We start from the raw sequence: 10,165 nt of genomic DNA, 5'->3' as shown, positions 1-10,165 counted from the left end.
GTACCATCAACCCCTCCGGGCAGGTAACTGCCATCAACCCAAGGCATATCCAGGCAGACAAGTACCATCAACCCCTCTGGGCAGGTAATTGCCATCAACCCAACTATCTACAACTGTCTGGCATGTTAAATTCCTCTTTTATTACTCTTTCTCAAAGTAATTTACGTAATGAACCATTTGAACATTATCATTAACAAAGTAAACATGCATGTACACCATGCATTTACACTTATCCCTCATCATGGGTCCACAACATCTAGATTGATGGGAAACATATCTATCATACATGTTGTATGCATGCAAATTTCCCAAATAACATAATTCATGCATATCATATAACATCATTCTTTCTCATTTATGATTGCAATTCACATTGCAGCAATTTACGTGATGAGTTTTCTTGTTGCCATTAAGCTACCACTACTTAATCCCATCAGCAACGTTAGTTATAAATATGCATCAGTTAACACATATTCAATTTCCAAGAATTTTCATGCATACAATATTGTCATGTATAAAAGCATATGCAAATATTCATTAATGTATAAATGTCAACAACAGTTGAGTCAATAATCTAAACATTTCCAATTTTGCCATAGTCTGTTGTCCTAATTCAAATCGTCATTAATGGAGTATCATCTTACGTTTACTATGGTTGGCTTTGGTCGTGCATCATTAATATAATTAAACATAATCTCTCTAACATACAAAGAACACATCTCCATAACACAACGACTATTCTTTGAGCATCCATTAGCTTAGCCTAATAGCCCTTCTTTAGAATATGCAGTGCACATAATCTTTTAATGATACAAGTAAGGGTTTTCAATATATTAGGAACACTATTCATATATTTTTTAAAAGAAAAAACCTCTATTTTGTTTCCAAGAAAACTCGCATAAAATCCTTTATCTTCATAAATGAAGTATGCACACTCTTCTAGAATGAAACTATATTTATGTATATATATAATATACTCTTTCTCCAAAAAAAGTTAGAAATGAATATCTATGTGCCTAGAAGCACATCTTTAGCTATCTTTATCATGCATGTAATGCATAATCATTTCACTAACTATAATCATAATGCAATTAGCATACATATATTTTCCAAAAAACTTTTATCAAATAAAAATACATATTTTAATTCAAGAAAACTTGGCCACCTTTCATGCTATGTCCTCAGGACGTTTATATGCCTCATCTTCTTTTCTCAAGAAGGTACTTTGGCTATATTTAGCAAGGATTTTGTTGCAAGAAAAATGACAGGAGACAAACATTTCTCACACAATACTCACATGTAGTCCTTCTAGGAGGAACTACCTATTTTCTTTACTAAGAAAACATATAAAATAATCAATCTTTACTGCAAGCATTATCATATTTTCTCTACCAAGAAAACATATAAACAATCAATCTTTAGTGTAGAAATCAACCCCATGATATTTCCAAATATTTAATAAAACACAACTGATTATTCTCTATAAAGAATAGAGTTACTTATCTTTTCCTTGGTTCAACATGCATAACTAACAAATTGAACCACCCTTACCGGAAGCAATTGCTCTACTTATGCAATTAGAAGCATGATCTCCTAAGTGTCACACATGCACCAGAGTTACCACTTGATGCTAGATGCAACAACTATCATAACACTACTGTGTGTCCATTTCAAAATAATGACTTGATGCTAGATGCAACAACTATCATAACACTACTGTGTGTCCATTTCAGAATAATGACTTCAAGGAGACATTACGAAAATCATTAACATCAACACACTATAGTTATCATTTTCCAACTCCTTAAGCATGGTCAAGGGAATACTCACATGCACATCGAGCACTATCTAGTCATCCCCAAACTTAGAGTCTTCTGCAAGATTCTGACACTCAAAGCTTGCGCTATCTGGTCATCACTAGACTTAGCGATTTCTTTTTCCCATCTCCGTCTGTCCCTACAGCACGGTCTTCTTCCTTCTCCTTGCTTCCATTTCCTTTGGAAGCATCTATAGTTGGGGAAGGTAGTTAGAGTTTACTGACAACTGTATTAACACAGGTAGTCTATTTATGAATAATTATCACATGTAATTATACCATGAATGGGTCCTAGAAATGTTACTCACTGAACATGCCTCTACAATTAACTTCACACTGGAATGCAACGTGCATAAGAAATCCATCATTCCCATAGTAGAGATAAATTCAACCATAATTAAATCAAGGCTCCAATGGTTTTTATCTCCCAACAAGTAACGATTAACATAAACACATACCATGCTAATGGATTTCAATTAATTAGAAGGTAATCATCATTAAATCTATTAGGACATAAGCATATACTATTCATCATGCATTCTCATGGTGAATAAAATTAAGAACTCTTCTCATAAACAACTGGAACTATAGCACAGAGAGAGTAAGAATCTTCATACACACATTCCATGCATGTGACATCAATCAACCTTCACTTGTTTTCGAATTGTAATAATCTTAAGTCCAATTCAATTAATGCATATAAGTTCTATGGGTTAGTCATACAACACTAACCAATCTCAACTACCAATCATCTTAATGAAACCATGGCAAAACTTAATCAGAAATTAGTTATGACAATCAAGTCTCGCTGCTTGACTCATTGCATGTTTTCAATATCTAAGGGGTTCTTCTAATGTCCTTTTAAAACAATTTGTCATCCTATTCAAGGATGTTCCACATAATTTATATTCATGCATTGACTCATTAAGTTTTGTTCATTGTAACTTCAATTTTGTTTAATAAATGAATCATTGTTATTGCCATATTTGCAAAGTAAAAGTTGGTAGTTGATTGTCACTTTCCTCAATGAGTGTTCAATATTGTTCTAAGTGTGACAAAAGTTTCAATGTATTTTATCCTCATCAGGAATATAATGTCATGAACATAGCTATGCAGCAACTTTATTACTTACTACTCAAAGCAGTTTAAACACGAATCACACTTATCATGCCAAAAATAGTGTACTATGTAAATCAATATGTGAATGATTAAACTCATACCTGAGTTAATGCTCACTGGTGGCATACCTCAATTTATTTTCCGCTTACCAATTCCCAAAGGCGCCAGTGCTGCAACCTTTAGCTCTGATACCACTTGTAATATACCCCAGTAACCTCGCATGTAAAAGTAGGGAGTTAGAATTTTTTAATACAAATTACCACAAGTAATTAACCAATTCACAACTCCACAATTCATCATTAACCATTAGATATAATATTCATTAGTACATCAAGTAAATTTCCATCAAAGACAGTAAGTTACATAACCATTAACCACCACTGTGGTAGTGTAATAATATAAACTATCTCATGAATCCTTGCATCTATTTCATGATTTCCATAACCATATTAATTAATCTCATACTTGGACATTATGATCATGCCATCAAATAAAGAACCATCAACATCAAGGATTCAACGTCATCCAACTGACACAAAAGGCAATCACATCAATCACACCATGGAACACTGATATACCCTGGAAACCTCGTAGGGTGAAAACCAGCAAACGTTTAATCTTATTATTAAACGCTCGTGAGGGTTTTCACCCCTCATTCAATGGCTTATAAGGAATTCCATCCCTTAACCATTGTTATTAAAATCATTACAATGAATTATCATTAAGCTGTCACATAACTAGCTAAAAGCTAATACAGTTTTCATGTAATCTTTTATTTACATACCGCCACATACAACATCCCTTGTGGCATGAGTATTCTGGCAATGCACGATCCTACAACTCGAACTCATCTGCATGGAACATTGATCACTTTCCTGCCACAATGTTAACATCACTTTTCTTTGGCTCCATTCGTCATCTTTTCCTGTCAATGTAGTTGTCAACAAGCTTGGCAACAAGATTAGATACCATAATAATGAATCAATAATCAACCTCTAACAGAGATCTTTTAGCATTTGTTCATATGCATGAGAAAGCATGACATACTATATAACTAGTGCATATACTCAAGTAAATATTGTTGGACCTCCACAATGTTTATTTACATTAATGCATAATTCTCTTTAAGAGATCTAACTCTTTAGTTTTTGCTATCATGTATAACATAATCGTTACATCTTCATACATGTACTAAACTATTGTTTCTATGCTTAAGCACATATGTTCTTTTCACATAGTTATCATAGTCTCGAAAACATACAAAGAACATAACTCCATATCATAATGACTATTCTTTGTGCATAACATAGCTTATCATATTAGCCCTTCTTTAATGTATGTAATACATATTCTATTCACAAGAATACTACCATCATTTCATACAACAAACCACATCTTTCTTTCTTAAAGGAAGTCACTATAACCTCATTTCTCTATCTTCCTATATGAGGGTTTCTCAAGATTCCCTTTCATGAAATTATTAAAGATATCCATCTTTATGCATAAAAATCAAGATACAAAAACAAGGTTTACTTACCCTTTATGTATAAAAATCCAGAAAACAACATGACTCATCTCACAAGACAATATCCTCAAAAGATTATTGTCTTGAAGAAAGTTAACATGATCACTTTCTCTAAGTACACACAGACTCATATATCCAAAGTCACAATAGCTACCCTTATATGCATGCAACATGTGTTTTTTCCTAACACAATTATTTTTACTTCAATCCACATAATCTTTTCAAGAAAGAAGTATGGATTCATTAAATACTTCCTTAACCAAGAAAACATATAAATTATTCAATCTTTTACCACATGCATGAACCTATTCTCTTTACAAAGAAAACGTATAAAAATAATCATTCTTCTAATGCATGCACTAAAATTCTCTCTATAAAGAATGCAGTTACTTATCTTCAGATTTGGGCATGAGTATTAAGAGCTGTTGATCTCTTCATATTCGCCTTCAGATCCACTTTGAAAACCAAAGGATGAGCCACCACATTGTGTTGCACGCTCTTGCCTATTTTCGAGGAAGCCACTGCGGCCCATTTTTACGGATGCCACAGTTGCTCTTTCATGAACTCACTCATCTTGCAGGGTCTATACTCGTTTGTTTTCTAATTATGATTCTCTGGGGGTCGAGGGCTGCTCTAATCGCGACATCAACAAATTCTTTAGCGTGGAAAACATCCATGACCGATCCCTCTCTGACAGCCAATTTTAAACTCCACTGGGATCCCTTCACGCCCAATACCAGTCAGGCGTAAAAATAATATATTTCGGTTGGATTCGCGAGAAGCCCACTGCTCTATAAATCTAACACACTCAAGCGAGAATCCAGATTTCCTTCGTAACCTCCTCAAAACTCTTAGGTAATATTTGAGCTCTTTGTAATATTGCAAACACTCGGAAGTGATTTCTACGCAAAAATTGTAAAACAGAGTGTTGTACTGCAGACTTTCACGTCGAAAACCCCTGCCAAATTTTGGTCAAACTTAAAGCAAAAATGAAGCCTTTTCTTCCAGTTTTTTTTATTGAAGTGCACAGATGAAATAAAACCTTTGTTCCAGAGCGATCCGGAAGTACAAGAACGATGACAAAGGATGAGAAGCGAGGAACACGGATATTCGTGACTAAAACACCGGTGGTGATTACCACAAGAACACACTTATCTTCCGTTGAAAATGAAGGTGTAACTGTTAATAGCCATCATGGCTAGCAATCGTGAGGTGAAGAACCTGGAACCATTCGATCTCATCCCGTTTCCAATATCAAGAATCAGTTATTACCAGTGTAGAGGACAAATGGGTTCCACGCACAATTAGCCAAAATATTCCCCTCAACTAGTTTTATGAATAACAGGAGTTAGTTTTTAAACTAATTTGTAATCTTTTAAAAGAATTACTACTTACTCAACTGTATAGTTTTACACCGAGTTATTTAGGGATATTGTAGTTCACCTAGAGCTATCAAATCGACGGTGATGTGCGGTATTTGATATGCTATTGGGTTTTATTCGAAACCTATGGATTTTGTTTTAGTTAGACCTACTGATTGGCGGAAACAGAGCTTATTAAGGGTGCAATTTTTCCTTTTCCTTTTGCTTTTGCGGTCACAGACTGTATTTCCATTAACACATGATATACAACCGTGTAAAAATTGATGTATTTGTAAAAATATTAATTAATTTCACATGATATAAAACGCTAGCTATGAATCTCATTCATGTAAATTGTTGTAATACGGTATTAATTAATTTCACATGATATACAATGTTGGTTATGAATCTCATTCATGTAAATTGTTGTATTACAGTAATATTGTCATGTAAATTGTTTGTCTATTGTCATGTAAATTGTTTGTCATGTAAATTGTTGTATTACAGTAATATGAAATGTAAAAAAACACAAAGAACATGTTAAAATGTAAAAATATTTTGCTAAAATTGATTGCTATCATCTTCCAATCATCCAATATTAATTTATTCTGAATTAAATTAAATAATAGTTGAGTTGATGAATCAATGAATGAATGAAGCAAAAAAACACAAAGACTATATCCTCCCTCAGCTGGTTGTGGCCACATCCAGTCATTGAAAATATAAATGATGTGTTATTACAGTAATATGCAATTAAAAAAACACAAAGAACATGTTAAAATGTAAAAATATTTTGCTAAGATTGATTGCTATCATCTTCCAATCATCCAATATTAATTTATTCTAAATTAAATTAAATAATAGTTGAGTTGATGAATCAATGAAGAAAAAAACACAAAGACTACATCTGCCACATCCAGTCATTGAAAATATAAATGATGTGTCCTAAATTGGCCACGCAACACGCACATTAAGGTGTAACTTAATTATGCACGTCAATTTGTAAAGAAATAATGCACTCCCAATATAGCATTTAAGTGTATGTATCTGAAACTAGGGAAAATTGAAAAAAAAAACAAATAAGAAATACCACCTCTAGAACTTCATAGCTTTCAGGCATAACATAGGAAGAAACACAAATGAGTAACTGATTCAATATACAATTTGTCATTTAACTTCGCTGGATAATAAGCACCATGTTTAATCAATCTATGGAACCTTTGGCGTTCGCAATCAGCAGCCGTAGATACGAAATTATTGCTCATGTGAGGTTGCATTTGTTGTATTCAATGATATAATTTTGTAGGCTTTAACCCTGAAATCCATGTGTACAAATAGGTCCTTGTCCAATAAATAAGGGTACTCTACACCAATTTAGTTTCTCACTCAGTGTGACTTTCAAATTGAATATCATATCATATATATTATTATATTATTCGTATAATATCATATATATGATTATATTATTAGTTCATATATATTTACGCCGTAAGGCGTTCCCTCTGAGACAAACTCCCCTCCCATGCCAGCTGTAACTTTGTCAGCCTTCGATTCCGATGTTAGACGATGGAAAGAGTGACGGCCATTGGATTGGAAATGAATCCGGTATGAATCCGTTGAATCGTTGAATCGGTTAGAAAACGAGGTGCAACTGAGAAAGAGGTAGAAAGACTACGCCACGTCCTTTAGCGGCAGAGGAAGGAATTGAAGGGACAGATGCTTGAAGCTTCCAGGGAAGAAGCTGAACGCAAAAGAATGCTCGATGAGAAATCAAATTATAGGTACAGATTTATAATTTATTGTGTTGTTGATTCATTTCTAAAATCAGACTGGGTTTCGTTACCTTGTTCTATGAGAACATTACATTATTCAAGTTAGTTTCTTGGTTAATTTTTGTCACTTCTGAAAAGTCTCTGTATCAAATTATTTTTGTGGATCTTGCAGTTTGTTTACATTAAGCTATTCTGTTAAATATTAGGAATATCCTGGTTTCGAATATGCTAATTAATGTGATATGTTCAGAAGGGCCTTGACACTATGATCTTTTTAAGCTCCAATGAAGTAGTAACAGCCAATGTTGATCCACGTAACATAAGATTGCCACCCTGATCCAACAGCTACCCCTGAAAACCGTTTCGAACCAGAAATGCACATTCAGTCTTAACCTCTAATTTACTTGCTATTGGTCCATATCATTAAATATTCCAAATCTCATATATTAATTTTAACCTGATCATTTAAATGATCAGAATTTTGCATCTGTTTTTGTTTTTTATTTTAGTTTTTCCCCTTCTGAGCTTAATAGATGCAGGATTAATTTTTTTCCAGGTCTAAGCTTAATAGATCCCAGATTAAATTTATCTTTGTTAATAGATTTGATGGCATACTTTTACATCAATGCACCAAAAGAATGGAGCTTCTTTCGAATGTAAGAGATTTTCAACTTTTCATTGAGTTTGACAGAGTTCTGTCCGATCAGTTTTATTCTCACAACTTTTAATTTTTTAAGTATTCAGAAGTTTGCATTTGATTTATTTGATCCCTTTCCGAACTTAAACCTTTGGTGATACTTTTGGTGATGAAACGGTTCTTTATTAGGAACTATAATGACATCCAGGCATGTTTACATTATTGCACCAAACAGAATAAGTGTGGTCTTAAATGGAAGATATTTCAACTTTTCATTAAGTTGGATATAAATAAATTCTAGTAGATCAATTTTAACCTCAAATCTCACATATCAATTTTAATCTCCTACTCTGAAAATTTGGCAAAGTGGAGTCAACGAGAAAAGCAAGTGCATTGCCTGAAAGTACTGGCTGAACACTGTTGAAGAGAATAGTAAACGCCAGCAAAATCGCCATTCTAGAAACCGTGTCTCTTGATGACAGAACTGCTTGTGAACAACAGCGCAAAATCCTGGCGGAAGACCACAATGAGAACCCAAAATACAACACCTATTGCACTTGATGTAGTTGCAGAGACAATTATTGCAAATTTGGCTCCCCTGCCATTTTCCAGCTCCTAGCTCATTGGCAATCCTCACTCTGCAAGAATCAACTTCAAATTACACCTAAGTCTAAATTAAATAGATATTACTATAACAGACAAAAAGAAACCCATTCAAATTCTTAAAAAAAGGACATCATCCAAAATAATAGTACACTGAGCATACCCAACTGCAACAAAGAATCCAAGGGGTATCATCATCTCCCAGCCATTGATGTTCATGCTGAAAGGAACGAAGTTCAAGTCTCAAAATATTAGAATGTGAATTTAATTACTATGCATCATTCTAATAAGAAACAGAGAAGCAGGTTTTACCAGATAGAAAGGGAATTCACTGCAACTTGAGGATCTGTTAGTTTCCCTGTGAGGAGGACCAGCACCCTGTAATACCATTTCTCTAAACTGAAGATAAAACAAATAATGTGAGCTCCTTTTACGCTGAAATTAGAATCAATCAAATAGGAATCCTTTCAAGAGTGAGTTGTGGTGTGTTCAACTAACCATAGCATCACACCAGATGCGACGGAGAGCTTGAGAAAAGGCCACAAGTCTCTGAATGCTTTTCTGGAAAGCCCGGTCCACGTATGGGGACAACCTCCACAAGTAACATAAAGAAATTGACCAATTGCAGGCACCCACCACGCTAAATCCAGTGTAATGGCTGCTCCCACAAGTCCCATTTCCAATTTAACGATAAAAAGCCAGGTTAGGACAATATGAAGCACCAATGAAGCTACAGAAAGCCAGGCAATGACCATGTTTTTCAACTGTGACTGCAGGTATCTCTGAATCGGAAACATAAATACAAATGCAAGGTGCTGAGGAATGAACCAGATTGAAACTGATCCGGATAGTTCAGCAATATCATCTGGCTGACCCATCAACTTGAGAAGGGGGGTGGCAAATATATAAATTGGTAGGAGGAGGACTGCAACAGCAAAAAGCACAATCCAAGAGCATTGCATATATACTCCCAGCATGTGGTATTGCTTAGCTCTGTAAGCTTGACCGCACAGAGTTTCCAGGGCACTGCCCATGCCTAACTGCCATTAAAACACAAGTTGAAACTACATCAGCAATAGGGGCCATGATGGCATAGCTGATTTACTTGCGTTTAATGTCAAAGTGATCACTTTCAAATTTTGACCTTCAAACTGTTACAATTGGATACAGTCCGGAGTCGCTATATTAAATTTCCTTGTGCGGATTAGAATTTGAAGAGATAATTTTCGAAGAACCTTTTTTTCTACCGCGAAATTGATAACTATATGTGTGAACAGAGCGATTGACTGTTATTTTTCTTCTTCTTTTGTATTAGGCATAAGCAGGTAATGC

General features: G+C 34.5%; 1 pseudogene; it reads right to left on the bottom strand.

Moving 5' to 3' along the window:
* Positions 1 to 7,867: 7,867 nt before the first annotated feature.
* Positions 7,868 to 9,919, bottom strand: LOC149258573 (protein DETOXIFICATION 27-like; annotated as a pseudogene).
* Positions 9,920 to 10,165: the final 246 nt, after the last annotated feature.

The sequence above is a fragment of the Pinus tabuliformis genome, chromosome 6 (assembly GCF_031772625.1).
Source record: "Pinus tabuliformis cultivar Carrire ecotype Pingquan chromosome 6, CPIR1, whole genome shotgun sequence".
Taxonomy (NCBI): domain Eukaryota; kingdom Viridiplantae; phylum Streptophyta; class Pinopsida; order Pinales; family Pinaceae; genus Pinus; species Pinus tabuliformis.
Note: the sequence above shows the minus strand (reverse complement) of the source record. Positions and strands in the feature narration are given on the sequence as shown.